This window comes from Mustela erminea, chromosome 8 (genome assembly GCF_009829155.1).
Source record: "Mustela erminea isolate mMusErm1 chromosome 8, mMusErm1.Pri, whole genome shotgun sequence".
NCBI lineage: Eukaryota > Metazoa > Chordata > Mammalia > Carnivora > Mustelidae > Mustela > Mustela erminea.
Genome location: NC_045621.1, coordinates 98,304,908 through 98,328,037, shown reverse-complemented (window position 1 = coordinate 98,328,037; position 23,130 = coordinate 98,304,908). Strand labels below are relative to the sequence as shown.

Below are 23,130 nucleotides of genomic sequence, written 5' to 3'. Positions count from 1 at the left end.
CTCAGCTTCCCACATGGATAATGACATATCCTCAAAATCCTGGATAATGCTGAATTCACACTTTTTGATCACTGTGGTAGGAATCACTTTGAGTGAATACATAGGAAGACATATTGGTCCACAAAAAAGACAACAAAAAAGCTACATAAAATTTATGTGTTGTTACTAATACTGAAAGGTTGTTCATGTGACAGTTTCTCTTAATAGGTCAAATATATTCAGAATCCTCATTGGAAACATAAAAAAAGGACTATTGGAAAAACCTATAATTATTACACAGCAATTACTCTCCTTCAGAGATAAGTTACACCATAATTTTCTCAAAATAAAACATTTTGCATTATTTTAAATAGGGTCTTTATAAATTTAATTCATTATAAAAGTTTATATTTAAATTCCAAATATAAATCTAAATATTGATATTTTAGGGGGAGAAAAAGACTCTAGAAGACTTGATCTGAGAGCAGTCAGATATGAAAAAGAAGTAACTCGGGCATCTGCTGAGGACTTAGCAAGGGGAACATGGTGTTCACAGGCTGACCAGCAATTCCCTGTGGGTCTCCAGAGACTATCCTACAAAGGGTACACAACTATGGACTTAGAGTCCCACTGTGTTCCATTTAGGGTGGGTTTTACATGGTGTTCCTTGCTCACCTCTCTTCTCCCTCATGCTGGAAATTAAACTTCAAATTCTCACTTCTTATGTTTACTTTATATTTTGAATCCTGGTTCCATTTTTTTTTTCATTTTAACAATCACTTTTTGAAGGCCTGCCTACACCAATATTCTCAAACTTTAGCTTGTATCAGAATTATCTGGAGACCTTGTTAAACCAGATTACTGGTCCATGGAGTTTTTCTTACAACAGGTTTGGGAGAGAATAGGAAGAAGTTAAAAAAAAAAAATGCTTTTCTAGAAAGCTCCCAGTGATCCTGATGCTACCAGGTCCAGGGTCCACATTTTGAGAATCACATTTTGAGAATACCATTATGCTAGGTATGGTGTTTAGGTTAGTACTACTTGTAAGAACACTATAAGGTTAGATATTTTTATCCCCATTTTATTAATGGAGAAACAGACACTCAGAAAATTAAATAGCTTGCTGAGGGACACATAGCTGATTGGGACAAGCTAGGATTCTCACCTAGGACTCTCTCACACTGAAGTCTATGTTCTTTTAAATATATAGTTCTTATTTTCATTTATTCACAAACTTAAGGCCAAACCTTAACTAACATTCTTAGAACTATTTATAAGAAAAGAGAGGAATCCTTAACATTTTTGTCTCCTGACTTCTTAGTCCAAGAATCTGCTTCAGTTCGTGAGTGAGAAAACTGCCAGCTGCTGCTGCTTAAAACCCATCTCCCTGGCACTGATGTCCCCCTCATCAGATTAGCTGTGTGACAAGCAATTAAGGAGAGCTATGCCAATCTCTTTAAACACCTGCAATTTATTATGCAGCCAAACAGCTCAAGTCCAAGGGTTCTATTCAGAAGAATGGTATAAACAGATGATGCCTTATTTTTCAGGATCCCCAAGGCTGATATTCAACCTCCATTAGGAAAAATGAAGATTTATGCAAAAGCTATCTAATGTTCTCCATACGGCAGGCCACTGATAAAAAAAATTAGCTGCATTCAGTAATAAAGTAGGCTTTGTCTTACCAGACTATACAGCCCTTTGAGGAGAGCATGAACTATTTTTTGCATATGGAAGAACACTCATAAAAGTTGTATTGCAATGGCTTGGGCCAAAAATCTACCCCAAGTTCTAGGAAATGTTTTAAATTATTCATAATCAAATATAGTCTTTATAACCCATAGCTATATACACTACATTAATCCAACTGACCACTTGAGTGATAGCTGTTGTTAGCAATGTTGGTATTGCCCGCCCTCCTTAGCTGGCCTCCAGCAACTGCAAGCTTCATTCTGTCCCAGCAGGAGCAAGTAACTCCCAGTGCAGATGCTTAAGAAATTCCAGATCCCCATGCTGGGGTTCAGTAACACAGTATGATTGGTAGAACCTATCTAGTGAAAGAAACATCAGTCCACATGTGTCAATGATAGAGCATAGGGTTTAGTGTCATAAATACACTCTTTGGATAATAAAGAATGTTTGGGATGGATGTTGAGTTTAGCATGCCTACTTGTATTGAAATTGTGCAGCAGGTGATTCCTTAAAGAATGATCAAACTTGTTATTACAAGAAGGGAGATGCATTCAGGAAAAATATTAGGCACCTTCTATAGATACTTTATACAAGGAGGAACTGACCATGCTCCTAGTTGTGGCTAGACCTAATCTTGTCCATGCCAGGAACCTTGGAGGAAACCTACCCAGAAAATCTCAAATGATTCCCTTTATTTTGGTTGAGAGAGGACTGCCAGCCCTCACTTACACCTGCAGAAGTTCAGCAGAAAGAATCCTGACTGCCCTTATTGGAAGACTACCCTCAATGGAGAGAACCCAGTCTGCCAGCTCATTTGACACCTGCCTAATGGGAAAGAAAGTCCTTCTAAACTTAGTATCTTCCTTCAAACTTGTCAATTGCCAGATGATCTGCAAAGATGCAGGGAAGGTGGTCGCAGAAGTCACACTTACTGAAAGGTTGCTGAGTCTGGAGATATCAGATTAATGAGGAGGCAAACAAAGATTATAAAAATTATAAAGAAATTCCCTCTTTAAGGAAGGAAGCCAAGACAAACCATCAGAACAAATAAGCTGACCACATTAATAGGTCTGGCCAAGCTCAAACTACTGTAGCCTCTGAATGCCCCTTTGTGTGGATATGAGTTAGGAAATACTTACGTGGCTCAGATCAGCCAAGGTGAGTAGTATGGCTCATATTTCCACCTGTTCAAGAAAGATCGGTGCCAAAACATCACCCTGGGAAATAACTCTTAGGTGAGCAATCATATTGGTATTTAGACTTTAAATAAAGTTCCACTCCACAGGAGGATGTGGAGAGATTTGGAAGGATCATGTGCCCTACCAGTATAGGGAATTATGTTTAGTGTTCAAAAATCATACTCAGATATTCTGTGTTTTAAGTGCCCTAAAGTTGAAGCTTCCAGATTCATGAAAGAACACTGAACAGAAAGAAGATGTTCAGGGACTCAGACTCTAAGATAGGGGAAAAAAATGTCAGAGCCAACCTAGAATTCTGTAACTGGCTTGGAACCAGGGTTTAGTAGCCGAAGACATGACCAGGATCATCAAGACAGAGGTTATAGCTGATCCAGGCACAATTACACAAGCCATCTGCTCTTCTGATGACATTTCTTCCCTTCATGGCTGCTCCTAAAAATAACGCTCTGGACCGGTTCACTGAGTAAGGTACATTCTGCCTGAGTCAAGCCTTAGCCAAGTCTCCAACCAAAGTGGTCTTTACCAGGCCAATAAGTAACACATGGGTATTCCGCAGCATTAGGGAACACAGGCAAAGGTCCCCAGGTTCCCACACTGACCTTGAGTTTTTACTTAAAAGACTCCATATTCTGAAGGTTCTGTCTCTTCTTTAGCAAACACAGGACTACCTTGTCAGTAGCCTCCACCACGGCGCATGAACATGCATCAGGCTATGTGTCATGCCCTACTGATCACAGATTGGTTGGAGATGAAAATGGATGTTCATCGGTGACTGTTCCAGAAGTTGGGGAAAGAAAAAATGGCAACCAAAAAATGCCAACATTTAGACTCCTAGTGGAGTCCTTGGCTAAGGACAAACTTTCCCCGACTCTGCCTTTCCCTACCTCACCACACCCTTGTGAAATAAGGGATTCATAAAGGCTCAGTTGTTGAGCCAGAATATGCTTCATTCCCTAGCACCATAACCCCAATAGTATCGAGACTCAATCAGCCATGAAAAAGAAATAGAAAAGTAATTACAAATGTCATTTACATACTACAACATTGCTTCTTTAGTGAAAGCCCTGCTTCATTAGCAAATGAATTTCTCTCCCCACTCTGCTCACAGTTCTTTAAACAGGCCTTTCATATTTTTCCTCTGTACCTCTTCTCCCTCTGTCCTCCTTAGATAGACTGCATCCTTGTTCTCATAATCATGTTTGTTCTTCAAGGCCCAAATGAAACCTCATTTACTTGAAGATGTCTTCTTCCACACTACACACATTCTGAGGGATGGCTCCCTCCTCTGAATTCGTGCAGCCTACTTCTTGGTACCTCCTAAGAGAGTGAGCCAATATGCAAAGCTGAAGCAGGGAAATCACAGCCCTCAGCCACTCTCTAATGGAGAGACAAATGAGTAACTAGATGTGGTAAAGTGCTCCCTCACTAAGCCTGCCCACGTTGTAACCCCCCAGAACTGATGAACATATTATGCTACATGACAAGAGAGAATTAAGGCTGCGAGAATTGCTAATAAACCAAACTTAAAGATATTATCTTGGATTATTTAGATGGCCCAACGTAATTACAGGTATTCTTTAAAGTGGAAGAGGAAGTCAGGGTCCAAGAAAGATGTGAAGATGCTGTGCTGCTAGATTTGAAAAAGAGACCAACAAGCTAATGAATAAAAGCAGCAACTAGAAACTGAAAAAGCCAGTCAAGGAAAGAGTCTTCCCTAGAGCTTCCAAAAAATGCAGCCCTGATGACATCTTAGTTTTAGTCAACCGAGATCCATTTCGGACTTCCATCCTCCAAAACTATAAGAGAATAAATCTGTGTCGTTTTCAGCCACTAAGTTTGCCATAATTTCTTATAATAGCAAAAGAAAACTAATATGCCAGATATATAGCTTAATGCCTAATACCATTTAACTCAATTATTTCCCTACAATAAAAGTATATATTCTGTAAGGTATCATAAGACACTTTTTATAGGGTTATAATACCTGAGTATTACTGAATATTCTCAGCCAATGAGAACTAGGGAGACAAAACTGCCTAATCCTAGACCAATAAACATAAACAAACCATACTATCTCTGCTCTCAGTCAGAGAACTCTACTTTGCTATCCCCAGTGAGTTTGTTTTACAGCGTTCTATTCACACCACTGAGACTTCTTTTTATCATTTACTTTTTTGTAACACACAACAGATTTAACCCATAATGGTTGACCACAGTTATACAAGTAATGGCACTAAGCCAGTCACACTTAAGTGTACACACACACACACACACACACACACAGAAAAATGCCCCACTGAAATGTCTTCAAAGAAGTGCTTTCTAGGAAACAGTCCAGAGAACAGACACAGAGTAGCAGGCAAAGGGGTTTTGATACTAATGATACTATAAGATCCATCAAAGTTCTACCCATGACTTGGAAGAACTCACTGTAAATTTAGTAAGTGGAAAGAAACATGTCTAAGACACTTGAAGTAATAATTTGAGAGAATCTGAAGAGAACAAAACAACAGCAAAATTTCCCTCACAAAATACTGAGAATGTAGTCCTTAGAGATTTTGCTTTATGAACCCATATAGCTGAGGTGCTGAAGTGACTCTTTCAGGAAGACATCTCCATGGTTGGAGAAGGGTGTATGTGAAACTACTTCTGGGAGTAAAGCCCAAGGAGTGCCGTGGTAAGTAAAGAGGAATGGGGCACTACTGGGGCAGAGATGGGATATTCAGTCAATGTGGACAAGTGGGTTCCCAAAGGAGGAAAGGGCCCAGCTGAGTCTTGAAAAAAAAGGGGAATGGGCTAGGCAGAGACACATGAGCAAGCAGAGACAAAAGCACAGGCATGGAGAGAAGACCCTTTGACACACTGAATATGCTAATTTGTACTGTTATTTATATTTTTTAGCTTCATCTCAGGTCTCCCAGCTAAACTGTTGTTGCAAAATTCGTGCCTTATACTTCTTTATGACCATAACACTTGCATGTAGGAGAAGAAAGTGGGAAGTTATTAGCTGATACTCTGACTTGCTCTTTCATTGGCTGAAGTGCCCTTTGTTTTGTTGGCATTTGCAGCCATTTCCCACCCCCTGCTCAGGCAATACCACATGGCACTGCTAGTTCTCTGGGAATGTCTTGTTCTTTTGTGTTTTTGTCTTCACACTTGCTCTTCCCTTTCTTGGGGGTTTTCTTTCTTCTCTCCTCTCCTTTGCTGAGTGAGCCACTGGCCCTCCTTCAAATTGAAGTTCACACCTTGCTGGTCCTTTCCCCCACCCCACTGCAGTTTCTTTGCTTTTTTAACATGCTCTTCTATTTTTCTTGTTTACTGCAATGCAGATTATTTCATATGTGACTCTCACCTTTGACTAGATTGGAGCCCCTGCAGCTCAAGTAAGTAAGCTTCATCATTGTATGCCCCAATACTGGTCATGATCCTCATTATTTTTTCTATTCATCATTGTGTCCCCCAATACTTTTCACAGTCCTTATTATTTATGTATGTTATTTTTTTTAAAGATTTTATTTATTTACTTGAGAGAGAGACAGTGAGAGAGAGCATGAACGAGGAGAAGGTCAGAGGGAGAAGCAGACTCCCCATGGAGCTGGGAGCCCGATGCGGAACTCGATCCCGGGACTCCAGGATCATGACCTGAGCCAAAGGCAGTCGTCCAACCAACTGAGCCACCCAGGCGTCCCTATTTATGTATGTTATTAAGTATTATTTATATTGTAATTGGTACTTCTATTACCTATCAATTATTCCGTAAGTATTGTATTTTTGGATGCCCCACTATATCCTGGGCGCTAACCTAAGATCATGTGAACAAGAGAAACAAGATGAGTTTAGATATTAGTAAAGAAAACCAAAACAACCAAGTAAATAGCCATTATAAAGAATAACTTCACAGAGTGATACACACTACAAAGAACAAAAGAGGGTAATAGGATATGTGTTTGTTGAACTGTATTATTGAATTCATGAGAAATTTCAACATGTGATTTGGCACTGAATTTCAAAAAAGTCAAACTCCAAATATGTATGAACAACCCGTATTCACCTCAAATCATTTAATTTCAAAGAGAAACAGAAAGGTACAACAATTTCAAGCTAGAAAGATTTACAAATCTTTCTTCTTTATCCGCTTACCTCTAGTAAGAAGAAAAGTGAAAAGTTAAGACAAATATGACACCAAAATATTAAATTACACAAACTAAATAGGCAATCAAGCAAAGGAAAGGCTCAGGAATTAGTGGGTGAATAGATGGTATTTATCTAGTGAGAAACTTAAATAGCTTTTAAGAAATTACCTTGAAAAAGATCTTGATTTAACAATGTCAAGGTAAAGCCAGTCCTACTTCAACTGCTCTTCTGAGGCACTCTTCTAGGTGAGTACACACACACAGACACACACACACACACACACATCACTAAAGAATTAAAAGGAAACAGAGTAATTCACTGGGAGCTTGCACTTTCAATATAGTTATTATTTTTATCTATAGGAAACATGCAGTGAACCGGGAGATACCTCCCCCAAATCTTCCATGGTGGTCTCATAAAGGACATTCTCTGCTTTTATTTCACCAAAGAAAGAGGTAGACCAGAAATCAAAAGATCCTAGTTCCTTCTAACCCTTGTAACTAACCAACTATGTGGGTTCAGGTATGACACTGCACTTAAAACCTGTGTAAGCCCTAGTTTCAACATCTGTAAACTGCAGCCAGATAATACCCTCTTTCCAATCTAAGTGTCTATGATTCCAAGGCACTAAAAACTTGACTAAAGTTAGACTGTCTTTTTTTTTTTTCTGTTGGTTCCGAGTTGAGTCCAACTCCAGGACTCTAATTTGTTTATGTACTCTTGATTCCTACAGGTCAAGTTCAAGAACCCAGAGGGGATCCCATAGGACCAGCCAAGAGGGTCCATGGCTTCATTGCATAGGACAGAAATCAAATGTAGGCCAGCAGGAGGTGAAGGCCGAGTTTACTGAAAGCATAAAGTGCAGGTAAAGAGTGTCTGGGAGACTCAAAGGAAAGGAGAGAAACTCATTTTTGTTCAGGTTCTGGGGCAGGGGGTGGTTATTGAAGATGGTGATCTGGTGTATGTGTCTTCTCAGACATCCAGGAACCAGTGAGAGCAAAGACAAGGGCCCAGGGGTTACTCCTTAGACCAAAGGGCCTTGGAACCAAGATGTCTAGTGCCAGTGGTCTGAAATATGCACATGATAGCTTCATCTGGTCATTCTTACCTAGCCCTTCCTTAGATTTTATCTGTTCAAAAGAAATCATTAATTCCTTGTCTTTTACAAGGACAACATTCTGAGGAATGTGTAAAATGTGTTTTAATGTGTAAAATAGGGTGGGAGTATATAACCTGGCAAGAATAAAAGCAGAAAAAGGAACAAAAAGATTTTTTCCTGTCTCGCTCTATGCAAAGGTTTCCAGGTACTCAAGACTATCAGTCAAATTGTCTTGAACCAATGTTCCCATTTCATTTGACTGAATATCTCTTTTTCTTTAATGAGAGTACTGGCAGTCCTAGCTTTGCATGGTAGTCCAGGACCATAAAAACAACTGAGCAAACAGATCTTCAATATTTAAGAAAATTGGAATGGTTCTGTGATCTTTAAAAATTTTTGTCATAATATTAAGAAAAGTACTGTCAATTATAAATGTATAAAGTGATGAAAAAAATAGTAAAACTAGTACTTATCTAGCACACTGTAATTTAAAACATTAGAGACACTGAGAATGACAGCATTTATTTCTTTTTAAAAAACTTATGAAGAGTCCTTTGAACAGGGCTTCCCTCTCTCATTGTGTAATTTACAATACAGAGTAAACGTCCTTTTTTCTTGACAAATTGTCATATTCTTAAGTTTAGATTGGCTTCTGACATCTTACCCTCTTCACTTTCAATGCTATCAAATATCTCTGAGATTTCCTTTAATTTCCAGGTTTTTACTGGAATTACTTTGTTTAGGACACCTTTTCCTTTTCCTTGCAACCACTTTACATCAGTAAGTCTGCCCTCACTCAGTTTCCCGGGCTGTATGTTCAGTCTTTCACATGACTGCAGTGTCAACAGTCCCGAAGTCAGCTCTTTGTTCTCTAACTCCATGTACGTTCAATTTGAATTTCTCTTCCAGCACTATCACTTTCTCTTTGTTTACTGCACCGTCACCTTTGTGGGATACTTTTTTCTTCTGATTATCTATTTTTGTGAAATGGCAAGTGGATTTATCACTGGAAGACAGAGACACAACATGACCACAGGCCTTGCTGTCTGTGCATAGATGAATAATAGGTGTGTGGTGACAACCACCACGAAATTTGAAAGAAATGAGTAATTGGCCACTTACCATGAGGTCCTCTGTTATTTAGTTAGTAATCTATGCACTGAACCAGCAAAGTTTGTTCTTTACACAATTATGTACAGTTAATACCTTGGGGTAATTAATACTTGAACTGTATTTCCAGTGCGGTAACTTTAATCCATGCATATCAGAGCCACACAAAGCAAGACCTGTACCGCCAGCTTAGCTATTTTTTTTCCCTTTTGCCAATATAGATAAAATCTCAAAAATTCCTTTTCTTACCTATTTGTTCTTACTATTTTTAATAATCTCTTTAATACTTTAAAGTTACTACAGAAAAATCTTTCTTCCAATTCTCTACCTCCTCTCCTCCCCACATTCTTCCAAAGGAAACCGAAAACAAGAAATGATCTTAATCATATCTTATTTGAAAAAAAAAAAAGTAGAAAAATATCAGAATAAAGAAAAGAGAAGTCATATGAAAATTACTTTAAAAAAAAAGGGGGGGGAGCTCTAAGTTCTCTTGAGCTTAAGTCCTTCTAGAGTATTTAAAAAGTCTACATCTATTTCCCAGTTTGGTTTTAAATTAAATTTACTCTTCTCAAAAACCAACACTGAAGATTTTAATGTGTTGCAAGTATGCAATATTTCGACTACTCTGTGAATTCAATGGACTCACGTGGATAGGCCAGGGGACCTGTTATTTACACAACTGTTATATTCATCAAACATCAAAATCCAAGTTACAAATCAGCTCTCAGAGCACAGCTCATCAGACAGTAGAGGGCTTCTTTAAAATCACAATAGTAAAAGGGTGTTTCCCCATCGCACTAAGATACATATTTCTCTAAGATACAAAGGAGACCACATTTGTTTTTATTGGTTCTTTAAATTTTAATTTTAGTATTTTTCTCCTTAAAATATGATCCCACTCTCAAGGAGATTTAGCACAAGATGGCAACCAGTTTGTTCATCCCTGCATACAGACTCTCCTCTCCCAACCTCAGAAAAATATAATCTGTCCAGGAAAGAGTCATTAAAATGGCTTTCCAAACACACACAGATCATTTTAAATTTTTATTAAAGGCAAACAATTTTGGCATGATTTCATGATAGAGGTATTCTGGGAGAATACTTCTGTCTCAGTTGCCTATTTTATGGTAGCTGAAATATTAACTTGAGTGATAGTGATTTCTGAAGTCACCTCGGCCAAGACATCTGAAATGCAATTTCCAATTGGCTAATAGAGGTTAGGATTGGAGAAGACAGCCAACACGTTCCGCAAACCTTCAACTTTCTGACTCTTAATAATTCCAACCTGCCCAAATGATGATGGAGGAAGAGGGGAAGTCTCAAACCATCACAAATCTGGAAAAATCCAAGAGAATGAAGGTAGCCTGAGTTTCTCAAAGATCACTGAATTTGAGGAAAAAGACAAAAAAAAAAAAGTCATGGTTGGTCATAGGTAGAGAATAATAATTTCTGATTGGGGAATATATGAGTTATAATAAAGCGAAGTAGGAGGAGTTTAATGAATATTAGTGGGCTCTCTCTGGTAGGCATGATCCATTGCTAAGACAAAAACCACACCAGTTCCAAAGCCTCGCATACAAGCAGAGACTAGAAACTGGAATGTCAAAGCACCAACAGAACCAGCAGAATTGATATCTGATGCTGGACCTATCTGGTTATTATCTTTTCCACCTGATCGGTCAGGTTTAGACAAGTCTGGAAGCTAAGTATGCGATCCTACCAGAGGTCTCTAGTAAATACTACATGACTAAAATAGAAACGGTAATCAGAAATTCCCCTATTAGTGCACAAAGGAAGAAATGTGCCTTGCACTGCTACAGGTCACTGTATCTCATCATGTACCCATTCTCCCCTCATTTTTCAGCCATGCGCAGTCTAGACTGGAACCAGCCAAACTACTCAGAAAAAATAATACTGAATTCTCAGCCGACGTCCAATGATCTAGCTTTAAAGCCTTGTCCAAGTCTACTTATCTCTTTTTCTAAGATTGCTAGTGTGCTCAGAAAGGGTTTCAAATTTGTACTTTATTTTTTCCTGAATTATTCATCACCTTTTTCTAGTGTAGGTAGATTGTATGTAACACATTAGAATTATATCTTGAATTTGTTCCCCTTATTTCCCATTTCCTCCAGGGAAGGGTGTTTCTCTTTAGCCTCTGAGCATACCTGTCAAAGAACAGCCTTCAGTGATAAGAATAATTGTTTAATATGCTCTTCTAGAGAGTCTGTAATTCCCCAGAAAATAAAATTCTACATCATAAGAAGCTATAGAGGACACAGTGAAATTAGTTTGAACCAAGGCCTAAAGCAAGAAAAAATTTTTTTTTTAAATTGCCTTTGCTAACTTTTATCTCATTCTTTTTTTAAAATATTCATTACCAGATGTTAGTTTGGGGCACTCACTTGCCGTCTGGCAGTAAATGTGTGAAGTTATGTCATCTGAAGCACTGAGACATTCCATATTCTTCTGTCCATGGTATTTGTTTCTGCACTTGGTGACATATCTTCTAGCAAGGGCAATGGTCACATTCATAAAATGCTAAAAAGGACCTGAAGTTCTTCTCCTCAACACCCCTCCATTTATGTATGTACAGATCACATGTTTATGTATGTGTAACACACACACTCTATGTGTCTTCCAATAGTACCCCTTGTCCCCTGCATCTGTTTAAACACCATGATATGTCTAATAAGGTACTGCATGTAATGAAGGACATATCAAAGAAGAATAAGTGGTTCTTCTCTACCCGGACTTGTAACCTAAATGAGGAGACAAGTAATATTTAATTGTCTTTAAGAAGACATAAAAACATGCCCCAAGTATTTATTAATGATAAATTTGTCCAAGTCTTAATAAATACATCTGGTAGATTTGAAAGGGAGACAGAGCCTGAGATGTTGCTCTGTTTGCCCTGTCAAGGAGGAAATGTGATTGTAAGACCGATTCCCCATAAATAACTTTGTCCAAAATAGATGAATATCAAATCTTCTTTGGCTCTTGTTTCACAGGACCCTGACACTCAAAGAATCTCATTAATGTAAGATTTTAAAACTCTAACATGGTCAAGTATAGAGCAGTTGTCAGTTTGAAACTCCTGACTTTTTTTTTTTACATTTATAGTATATGAAGAAATGATATGAAATATTTAATTCCAAGTCCAGTCTATCAAGGTTAGGGAATTCCACTGGACTTATCATAGTATGTAGTACCTGAGGCCATAGCTGAAAACCATGTAGAGCCCTCATGTGTCATGTGTTGGCCTCTGTCTAATTCACCTGTATGGGACATGCTTCAACATGAACTCTCCAGAGCCCAAAGGTACTAAAGAAAATCTATGGGGCTCAAAATTTATCTTTGAGCCAACTCTCAACTCTCTAGCTGTTCTGTTTTGAAGGTCTATTTTTAGGTCAGCAGCTTCTACCTCTCCTCCCCCCAAAAATGCATCTCTATGCTTAGTCCATAAATGCTTATGGGATTAGTCTGAATGCAAACAAACTTTATTATTTATTAATACAAAGTTCAACTCAATGACATTTTTGAAGATTTAATAAAGCAATCAATAAAACACATAAGTGACTTTTGGATAATCTGTGCTACTGCTCTGGAAAAGAAATAGAGGAAGAGTTATTCTCTAAGGAGTAGGAAGTAGAGGGGGCATCCTTTTATTTCAAATAGGCCCAATATTTCTTTCTTGGGAACCAGAATGATGACTAGCAGATTCTAAGACAGTAGTGCTCAACAACCACTGTCCATTAAATCATCTGAGGAGCTTCTTAAAGATAGGCACACTTTGACTAAACTACCAGCATAGATGTCTATTTAACAATATAGGGTGGGGTCCGGCTATCACCATTTATTCAAAGTTCTCCAAGTGATTTCAATGCACAGCTAAGGTTGGACAACCTCTGCTAATATAAGATGACCCCTCTAGGAGGTCATCTATTTTCTCAACATGCCCCGTGAAGACCTTTAAAGTGGCCTTGCTAAGACCCTTCCATTCCTAGAGCTAAGTAAGTGTTAATTTTACAGTTGATATCCTCCAAGGGGGGAAAAAAAATCTTTTCCACTCTAGAGTACTTTAACAATCTTTTAGATGTTAGCCCTCCTTGGCTCAAGTCTCAGAAAAGGTCTACAAGGTTTGCAACCCACTCATCACTCTCCAAGTGAAGCAACACATTTCTTATGCAACTGAGTTAACCTAATTAACAATTATTAGCCACAAATGTGACAACTACTGTAAATAGTGCACTTTCTTTTATCTTGGTTTTTCAAAGAGATCTTCAGGGAAGAAAAACTGTACTCTTGATTTTACATTACTTGGCAGCTAGCAATTTGTGGCCTGAAACTCCAAACAACAGCCTTTTGGGGTCTCTGTTAACTTTGTTCTAAACTTTACACAGCTAATTAGAAGTGTTTCAAAGGTCCTCATTTTAAACCACTTAGTTGATGAGAAATGCATGCTTAATGGGCATCAAGACAATTTAATGAATCTAGAAGGAAAGCAAAGCAAATTGATTATTATGCAATGACTTGTGAGAGCTCCTTGCAAACAGCTTGTAAATAGCAGGTCACAGAGGTAACCAGGACGTGGATGTTGGCAGCTCAGATTATTAATGAGGACACCAATTGTGCTAATGATCAAGCAGCATCTTTAAAAATTAAATCTTTGGAGGCTAGAAGAAAATATTCCAAGTTAATATCATTCAAATAGTAATTTGAAAAATCTTTGGGGGCTAGAAGAAAATATTCCAAGTTAATATCATTCAAATAGTAATTTGAAAAATCTTACTTAAGCCCCATATGCTATTTGAACAGCTTCAGAAGGGCAAGGGGGCAAGAGTTGGGAACTATTGGGTTGCTTTGGCCAAGAAGATTTGAAAGGTGTCTCATCCCTAAGAGTTCTGTGGCCTCCACATCCAAAGTAATCATACTAGACAGTGGTGGTTGAGCTCTAACTAAATCAGTGTAACAGGTTTTTGTTCAATTAGTCATGGTTAGCATTAGAAGTGTAGGAAGAAAGTAACAGAGTAGGTACATCTTGATTTAAGGAAGACATTCCATTATACTATTTTACAAACCTTGGGATTGGTGGGCTAGGATTCCTACTAAATCCTCTTCCACCCTTCATGGAATTAGAAGGGAAGTCAATGTCACTTATACCTTTAAGACACCTAGTGGTTGCCACTTACACCTACAAGAGACAAAACAACTTTTCTCAGCCCGTACCTTCCTCTGTCCCCTTTCATACTTCTCATGTGCACACATTTCTGTACCCTCTTACATTGGGAAGTCTTATTAAAATACATTTCTACTTCCCATCCCCTAGTTTCTGACTCAATAGATGTGGAAAAAGGTCCAATAATTTGCATTTCTAATATGTTTCCAGGTGATGCTGATGCTGCTGGTCCAGAGACCACACTTGGAAAACTGCTATCCTAAATGTTTATTCCTGCCAAACAGGGAAAATTGCCACTGCACTTCAAACATACCCTGTGCCTGTCAACAGTAGGTCACCCCTGTCCTTAAACCCAGCATTAATAAGAAAAGTCTCCTAACATGACACTTCTTTCATAGGCTCCATCTGAAAACATTCCCTTCAAATCATCTCAATATTCCCTTTCTAAACATATTTTAATTTGTTGCGTCATGGTACTTGGCACTGACATAGTTCCCAGGTCTAAGCTCTGGGCTTCTGTCCCTCACGAACACTTCTGATGACACGGCTTGCAGTGCCTGTAGGCCCATTCGAGGTCCTGATGCCGTTTGTATTGGCACAGGGTTGTTTATGTATATGTAAAATCACACGCCCGTTTATAGAACACCCTAGGAAGCAGAATACTAGAATATCAGCATGGAGAAAGATACTGAATTATAAAGATACTATTGCAAATGATAAAGATGCACGGCTAATACACGTGCCCGCCAGGTTTTTAATTTTCTGAAACGGGAATTTTAAAAGTGGGTTTTATCTTTTCTATGGACTTTAAAACATCCCTACTTCCCCTCTCCTGAGAACAGTCTGGCTGTGGAGGACTTCTGGCCTGATCTTAGGCTGGCCCTTACGCTCGTCTCACCTCCTGTGGATTCCCTTCACTCCTTTGGGTGAGATGAAAGGTGAAAGCAAAGTAATGTTCCTACCACTGGTGTCTTCAAGAAGAAATTTCATTCTTTTCACTAAAAGGTACCTGCTCCTCTTCCTGGGGCTACCACACCAGTCAAGGAAGTCAGGATTCTGTCTTTGGATGGTCTCAGTGTGTTTCTAACACTTACTAATTACCCTCTACTTGTGCCTTTACAGATTTTAACTGCCCAATCCAGCTTTGTGTGGTCTAAGAATTAAGTAACAAGACTTACAATGCCTGAACACATTTATTCTCACTCACTTTGTTTGGGTCACTTTTTTTTTTAATAAAAAAAATTTTTAGGGCGCCTGGGTGGCTTGGTGGGTTAAGCCGCTGCCTTCTGCTCAGGTCATGATCTCAGGGTCCTGGGATCGAGTCCCACATCGGGCCCTCTGCTCTGCAGGGAGCCTGCTTCCTCCTTTCTCTCTCTCTGCCTGCCTCTCTGCCTGCTTGTGATCTCTGTCTGTCAAATAAATAAATAAAATCTTTAAAAAATTTTTTATAATATAATATATTATTAGCCCCAGGGGTACAGATCTGTGAATCACCAGGTTTACACACTTCACAGCACTCACCATAGTACATACCTTCACCAATGTCCATAACCCAAACACCCTCTCCTTACCCCTCTCCCCTCCGGCCACCCTCAGTTTGTTTTGTGAGATTAAGAGTCTCATATGGTTTGTCTCCCTCCCGATCCCATCTTGTTTCATTTATTCTTTTCCTACCTCCCAAACCCTTTGGGTCACTTTTATTCTGCAGTAATTAAAGACTACCATTCAAAATAGTCCCAGACAGGCATGTGAAGCAATTATGCTCTAAATTGTTGTGTCCATAGACAAAAAGACTCCCTGTAGAAGGTGGTCTTCTGCACTGAAGGAGAGGTGTCAATTGTCACTACAGCCCCACTAGGTGCCATTATGAGTGGACACAGGAATTTGGGAAGAAAAAGTAAGATATCCAAATAAAAGAAGGAATTTAGAAAAAAATATATACTCCTTTCTTTCTTTCTTTCTGTGACTTATTTCTACTCTTTTCGGCTAAATACCACAGCTATTTTCTTTGGTTACCTGGAACTTTCCAGAGCCCCACAAGAGCACATTCTCCTCATTTCCCCACGGTGGATCAGGCTCCTGTCATCTTTCCTCCGGACACTTACAGTTGCCTTCTAATGAACATCCCTGACCTTGGTTTTCTCCTGTCTCCAGCTCCTTCATGCTATCCTCAGGGTGATCATTCTAAAATAAGAGTGCTCTGCCTGGGAGCATAATGCTTATCAAGACTTTTGGACAAAATCTAAGTCCATTGGCGTTTTACACACAGCCCCTCGCAGCCCAGCAGAATCCTTGCCCCATATTCTTCCATCATCACTCTTCCCTGAACATCTCCGTCAGTCACAACAGTCTTCCCTTCTGTCTGTACTAGCCTGGTATCCTTTAGATGCCTCCAATACAAAATGGCACTCTCAACTAGGACTTCATATGGGTTGTGTATGTGGTTTCACCTGCCTGAAATGGCCTTCTCCAACTTCTCACCTAGTTGACACCTGACTCCTACTCATCTTTCAATTATATCTCAATTACCATTGTTCAGGGAAGTTTTGTATAAGCACAGATATAGAGGGCGAGAAAACAAAATGAATATATGTGAATTATAAATCCAGTTTTGGCTAGAGCTCCTCAACCTTTTCCCTTCATTAGCACAAAGGCTTCTACTGAATTAAAACAAGCTTTTTAGTTATGTGCATTGCCCTTACTGCTAGTTGTGAATCTATTTTCCCAGACTTTAACTCCTGATTCAAGAAAGCTTATAGATAGTCTTACAAGCAATACTTATTAGAGTATTAAATCTGATGCATCTCCTTTGGGAGGAACCTCCTTGAGACTTAGGAATCATGGTTGAAGATGGGAAAAGTGCATCAAATTTGCTTATGAGGGTTGGGAGGTCTCCAAAGTCAGATAAAGGAGTTTGGACTGGAGTACAAATTTTGGTAAATATAAGTGGACTCAAAGTAGGTAGCTATTTTTAAAGAATTTGTAAGTACAAATCTGTAATAATTCCATCCAGGACAATAAAAACACAGGAAACTGATCATAAAATAAAGGTCAGTAATCTTTGAGAACTGAGAGAATCATGAGAAATGAGAGCAGCCCATAGGTGGGTAAGTGTGGTCATGGTTTTCATGGTTGAGAAAAAGTATTCGGGGGTCAGTTTCATACAATGACTGATAATGCCTGCCAGATTTCTGCCCTCTCCCACCAAAAAAAACCCAGTCATCAATTGGCCCAAATAACAAACTATGCTGAACTAACCTAATTTACCTTTTAGAAAAGGTCAGTATATCAGGGGAAATACCATGTATCTGACACAAATCGGTTGCAGATTAATACTATTTGCTTGCTGCTGATATCCTCAGGCATGTATTAATAAAGCCATTTTAACTCTGAAACAGCCTTCAGTAATTAACATTGGTATTCTTAAAAGCTCAATAATAATTCATCCCTTATAAATATATGCCATATTAACTCATTATCACTTAATAATTTATACAACTACTTTATAATTACTGGTAAGTCATTATAAGCATCTATTTACGAAATGAATTCATTGGCATGGGAACATGCTTTCTTGCTTTTGGGTTTTAAATGCATTGGGATTCTTCCACCTAAAACTACATTTTTATGTGCATAAAATATTCTAACAAGCTATTCGTTGGGGGGGAGGAGTATGGAAATAACTATATATCTTGAAGATGTTGCAAAATTAAGATTGTAAATATGTTCTTAGGAAGAAAGGCTCTCATCAAATCTGGATATTGGTGATGTTTGTCTTCTATTATGGCTATGTCCTTTCCTTGCACAATTTTTCTCTCTCCTTTCATTCCCACCAGCCACCAATCACATACTCTCAAATGTCCTCATGATTTCTCCATCCTCTCCTAAACTTTACAGCTATCTAAATCAGCCTATAGCGAAAACTTTGAAATTGATTATTTATACCCAATGAACCTGGAGTTTTGCCAGTTTCTTTGAATATAGTTTCTTCCTAAAAAGACTTTGCAGCCTAGTGTAGAATTTATCACATTTCAACAATTTCACATTTTTTCACATAACAATATCTGTAACATCTACATGCATTTTATAATAGATAACATTTTATTTTCCATAAATCATAGTAAAGTAAGTAAGAAATGTGGACAAACTACAAAGAGAGGATTGGCTAATTTTGTCTGGAAGCTGTACGGGGGAAATGGTGGACTGACAAATGGGGAAAAAGGAGAGGAAAGAAACATTTCTGGGAAGATTATAATATTTAAGCCTTATCTTTACTTTGGGGACTGATAGGGGTTGGGAGTTTTTTGCCCTTGGGAAAGTATTTCAAACTCCAAGATAGGATTTGACAATGGATGAGATTTTTCCATGATTCCTGAAATCCATTCACACAAAATCACATGAGGAGCAATATATTAACCTAAGTATAAACAGGGTAGAGTAGCTTGTTTACAGATCTATCTGAGCTGATGACTTTTAAAGCAGCCAAAGCTGCTAGCATGTGAGGCAGAAGTCATCAACAATGATAAATATGGAAGCAAAAAAGAGTTACAAGCTAATTTTCATATACCTTTACATAACTGTGTACATTTACTGCCACCATCAATTAGCATTAATATGAAGGCCTACTATGTACTATTTTATGCACACTGTTTTAATACAATCTAGAAGGTATTTTTATCCCCATCTTAAAGATAAGAAAACATTCCCAGAGAGGTTAAGTCTTTTACCCAGTATCACAGAGCTATGAAGGAGAGAATCTAGAATTCAAATTGCTTTATTCTAAAGACTACTTGTTTTGTTAGACCATGATGCCTATTTCCCTACCCTGACTTAAAATATTTTTTGAGGTCCTTCTGTTGGAAGTTCAGTAAGGTGCTCTGCCCTTAAAGGAAAACTCTCAAGGATACTGCTCTGTCTCTGTAGGCCCATGGTAACTCTAAGTACCTTCATCATAACCGAAGTAATGGCCATCTACGATCATTACTCCGTGGAGTGTAATATGGCCACTTTCAACAAAGTAGTTCTTTTTGTTCTGGGCTATTTTTTCCAACTCATTAGTTTCAGTGGAATATGCCTGTTGATTCACAAATTCACCTTCCTTGCACTGTAGAAATTTGATGAGATCTAGGACAACTAAATGACCAGGTTTCTCCTTCTCAGTATCACCTATGCAAGACCACTTCCAAAAGCCAAATTCCTGGGTCAATCTTACACACCAGCAATGCGAAGTGCTGTTCAGAGGACCCTTATTCAAAAGCATCTTTCTGTTCCATATCACCAGTCCCCAGGAATTATCAATGACATTTCATGATGGAGCTCGTGCCTCATGTGCTGCCCTTCTATCTTTGCTTAACTTTTTCCCGTGAAGGTTGCCTCTGGGAGTACAGATATGGAGGCTGATTTATCTTTGCAATCCCAAAGCCTAGCATAATGTCTGACCCACAATCAATACTCATTCAACATGTGTGGAATGAAAGAATGAGTGAGTGGATAAGTGAATTCATTCAGGCATTCAGTCTTTAATGAGCACCCCCAACAGGCTGCACAACTGCTCGGACAATGGAGGAAAATGAGGAATATGGCAATTTGAGCTCCTACCCTGTTAAGGCTTACATTTTAGTGGAGTCAATAGATAATAAGCAAATGAGTAAACAAATCATGTACATTTGGATAATAATATGGCTTATTTTAACAGACTACTCACTATGTTCCAAGTAAAAACTACGTTCCAGGGTCCCTGGGTGGCTGTCATTGAGTGTCTGCCTTTGGCTTAGGTCATGATCCCAGGTCCTGGGGTCAAGCCCCACATCGGGCTCCCTGCTCAGCCAGAGACCTGCTTCTCCCTGTCTCACTCCTCCTACCTATGTTCTCTCTCTCACTGTCTCTCTCTCCCTCTCTCTCTGGGTCAAATAAGTAAACAAATATTAAATAAATAAATAAATAGCTATGTTCCAACTAAAATTTGAGGCAAAACCTAGCTAATGGGAATTAAAAAGAAGGATGGAATTTAGTCAGAAGAAATATAATCACAGATGGAAAGCCTGAAGTACTAGGAGTGCTAGTCCTGTTCAGAAGACCCTTATTTAAAAGGGTTGAATATTTACATTTTATCATTTTATTACTTTGATCATAAAAATGTAAATAAATCTAAATGAATGTTGATATAAATCAATAATGATAAAATTCTGTGGTACTCAAAGTCAAATTAAAAATAAAATATACAATAATGACCAAAAATAATTAAATGTCTCTGGAAAGCAGCACGTTAAGTGCTACTCACTAGATCTCTTTCCCCGATATGAATACGTAGGATATCAAGAAAGTTCTAGAGGTTGAAAGAACTGAAAAAATAGGGAAATCAAAACAACAACAACAACAAAAACTGAGAAGTGTAACAAAAGTCACCCTAAAAATCATCTAGTCCAACACCTTCATTTTACATGATACGGAAATGAGGGCCAAGGAAGAAGAAATAGAAAAGCATGTTCACTTCTGTGAAGTGGGTTAGCCTGAGGGGACAGAGTGTAGCTACCTTCTCTCTCCTCACCTTTACAATACCTTTGACCTAGAATCCAAGACGCCACAGTTAATCTAACAACATCACTTCAATCAAACTCCTCATTTACTGCTAAAACACAGGAGCAGTGCTTTCACTTAATCTCCTGTGTTCTTGGAGCTTTCAGCTCTCATTTGTACAAGCAAAAGGTGTAAATTCCTGATAAAGCTGTGGCTTAAAGCATGCTTATTTTAACTCCTTATTTCACATCTCCTGAGTGCTGAACAAGATATTCAGCCCCCCAGAAAGAGAGCCACAAGAGAAATTACTTTTCAAGCACCTCCCACGTTCCCCCTTTTCCCCTAAAATTTGCTTCAAATAACACTGAATATGCGCCAGCAGCAGCTCTCTTCATATTATACTTTGTGCAAAAACTAAACCTGTTCCTTTACTGATCCCAGCTTTCTAATCATTTTTAAAGAATATTAAACGTTAAGCAGCCATATCTGAGGAAGCAACTCTTCTAACACCAGAAGAAGAAATACACTGAACATTTTCTTAACCTTTAAAACATGTCAAGGGCATAAATCAAAATACACCAAATTGCCTCCCGGTAAAAAGCACACTTCTTTAACACAAATGCCTTGGCAATTCTGTAGGCAAGAGGTCATTTTCTTCAAGAAATGTTCAGAATGGGTATATTTCCTTTAAAGTGTTTTATGGAAAAAAAAAACTTACATTTCATGCTGGGTGGCTGACAAGTCAAGGTCTGAGAAAAACAAAATAAAAACAAAACCAGGAAAAGGTCATTTTAGAGATTCCCAACAAGGGTTGCTGAACTGTTACAGAATAAGAGTAGCAATGTACTGCCAGCAGCATTTGGACATTAAACATTGCTCTGCTCTTAGAAAGTAGTTAAATTTTCTTTTTCATCTCCCCAACTTTTAGGCACTTTTGACAGCAACACTGTTGATACACACGAAGACCATGTGTGTCTTCAAACATGCACTGGATAAGACCTCTGTTTAGACCAAATAGCTCCTCTCCCTAAAGTGATTCCTTTAGAATTGTAAGTCGCAAATGAAAATTGAGATAACTGTACCCTGGTCTAATGGCTTCAATTTGTAGATAAGGGAATTGAAGGGTGAAAATATTTGTCCCTGGTCATGTTCACAGCCAGTCAAGAACCCCAAAGAAGAACCTGGACCTCTGAGACTCAGTACGGTAGACTTTTTACCATTATCATTAAAATACGATACTCAAGCACCAGGGCAAACTCCTTCTGCTGCTGAGACACAATCTACCTACCTACCTACCTTCCTTCCCTCCTTCCTTTCTTTTATACACCCCCCCACCCCCCACCTTTTTTTTTTCCTGCTCATTTAGAAAGTGATTCATAAAATCTCTCCTCTCTTGACATCCAGGGATTGATTCTTGAATAGATTTTGCTACAATTTAAGACATGAAAGAGCAAAGAAAAATAAAATTACCTTTGAGCCACAACAACAACAAAAACCATCTAAACTAAGAGGAGAAGGGATAAAGATGATGGAAAATAAAGTGAATATATTCAGCTACTTTTGCTGCATTAAAACATCCTATGAGTCAAGTAGCAGCCTGTCCACAGCAGGTTTATTATAAAGACATAGTATCATCCAAAAGAGTTTTCAGATTAAGCTATGGAGCAGAGACCTTCTGCCTTAATAAAGGACAATTGAGGCTGAATATATTTAAGCAGCAGTTACCTAAGAACACAAAAAAGTGGTACATTAGGCTCATTAGCTCATAGAGGAAGGAAAAGGTGGCTAAGGCAATCCTATAAAACAAGACAATCCAAATGTGAGATAAAAGTGATTCAACAATATCTCCAAGATAGACACTAAAATATGATAGTGCTGTGGATATTACTTTCAGCAGTTAGCAGTGATGTATGATAATTCAAGACTGTTCCATGCAATAATTTTTTGTGGCTTTGGACCCTGGTGTAAAGATTTCTAGTTAATTGAGTCAGGATTTTATTGGACCCAGTTTTCAAGTGGGAAAAGAAAGAGGCCATTTTTATCTAGTGTTCCATTCCAAGAGTTACCATACTTCAAACTGGCTTTAGCGGAAATCTGAAAATTTTACCACTGCATCTATACCTAAGCCCAAAACCCAAGAGAATTTAAAAAATGAGTGATTTTTAAATATCTTTTCCTTTAAATACATAGATAACTGAAATAAGGGATACCAGAACTTAAATTAG

General features: G+C 38.4%; 1 long non-coding RNA gene across 1 annotated transcript in view; it reads right to left on the bottom strand.

The window, feature by feature from the left end:
- Positions 1-10,488: 10,488 nt before the first annotated feature.
- The window catches only part of LOC116596742, a 41,187-nt gene continuing 28,545 nt past the window's right edge, over positions 10,489-23,130 (bottom strand). The window contains exons 4-5 of the long non-coding RNA XR_004288295.1: positions 14,292-14,404; positions 10,489-10,596 (exon numbers count right to left, since the gene is read on the bottom strand). This is a non-coding gene — a long non-coding RNA (uncharacterized LOC116596742). The remainder of the gene's footprint in view (positions 10,597-14,291; positions 14,405-23,130) is intronic.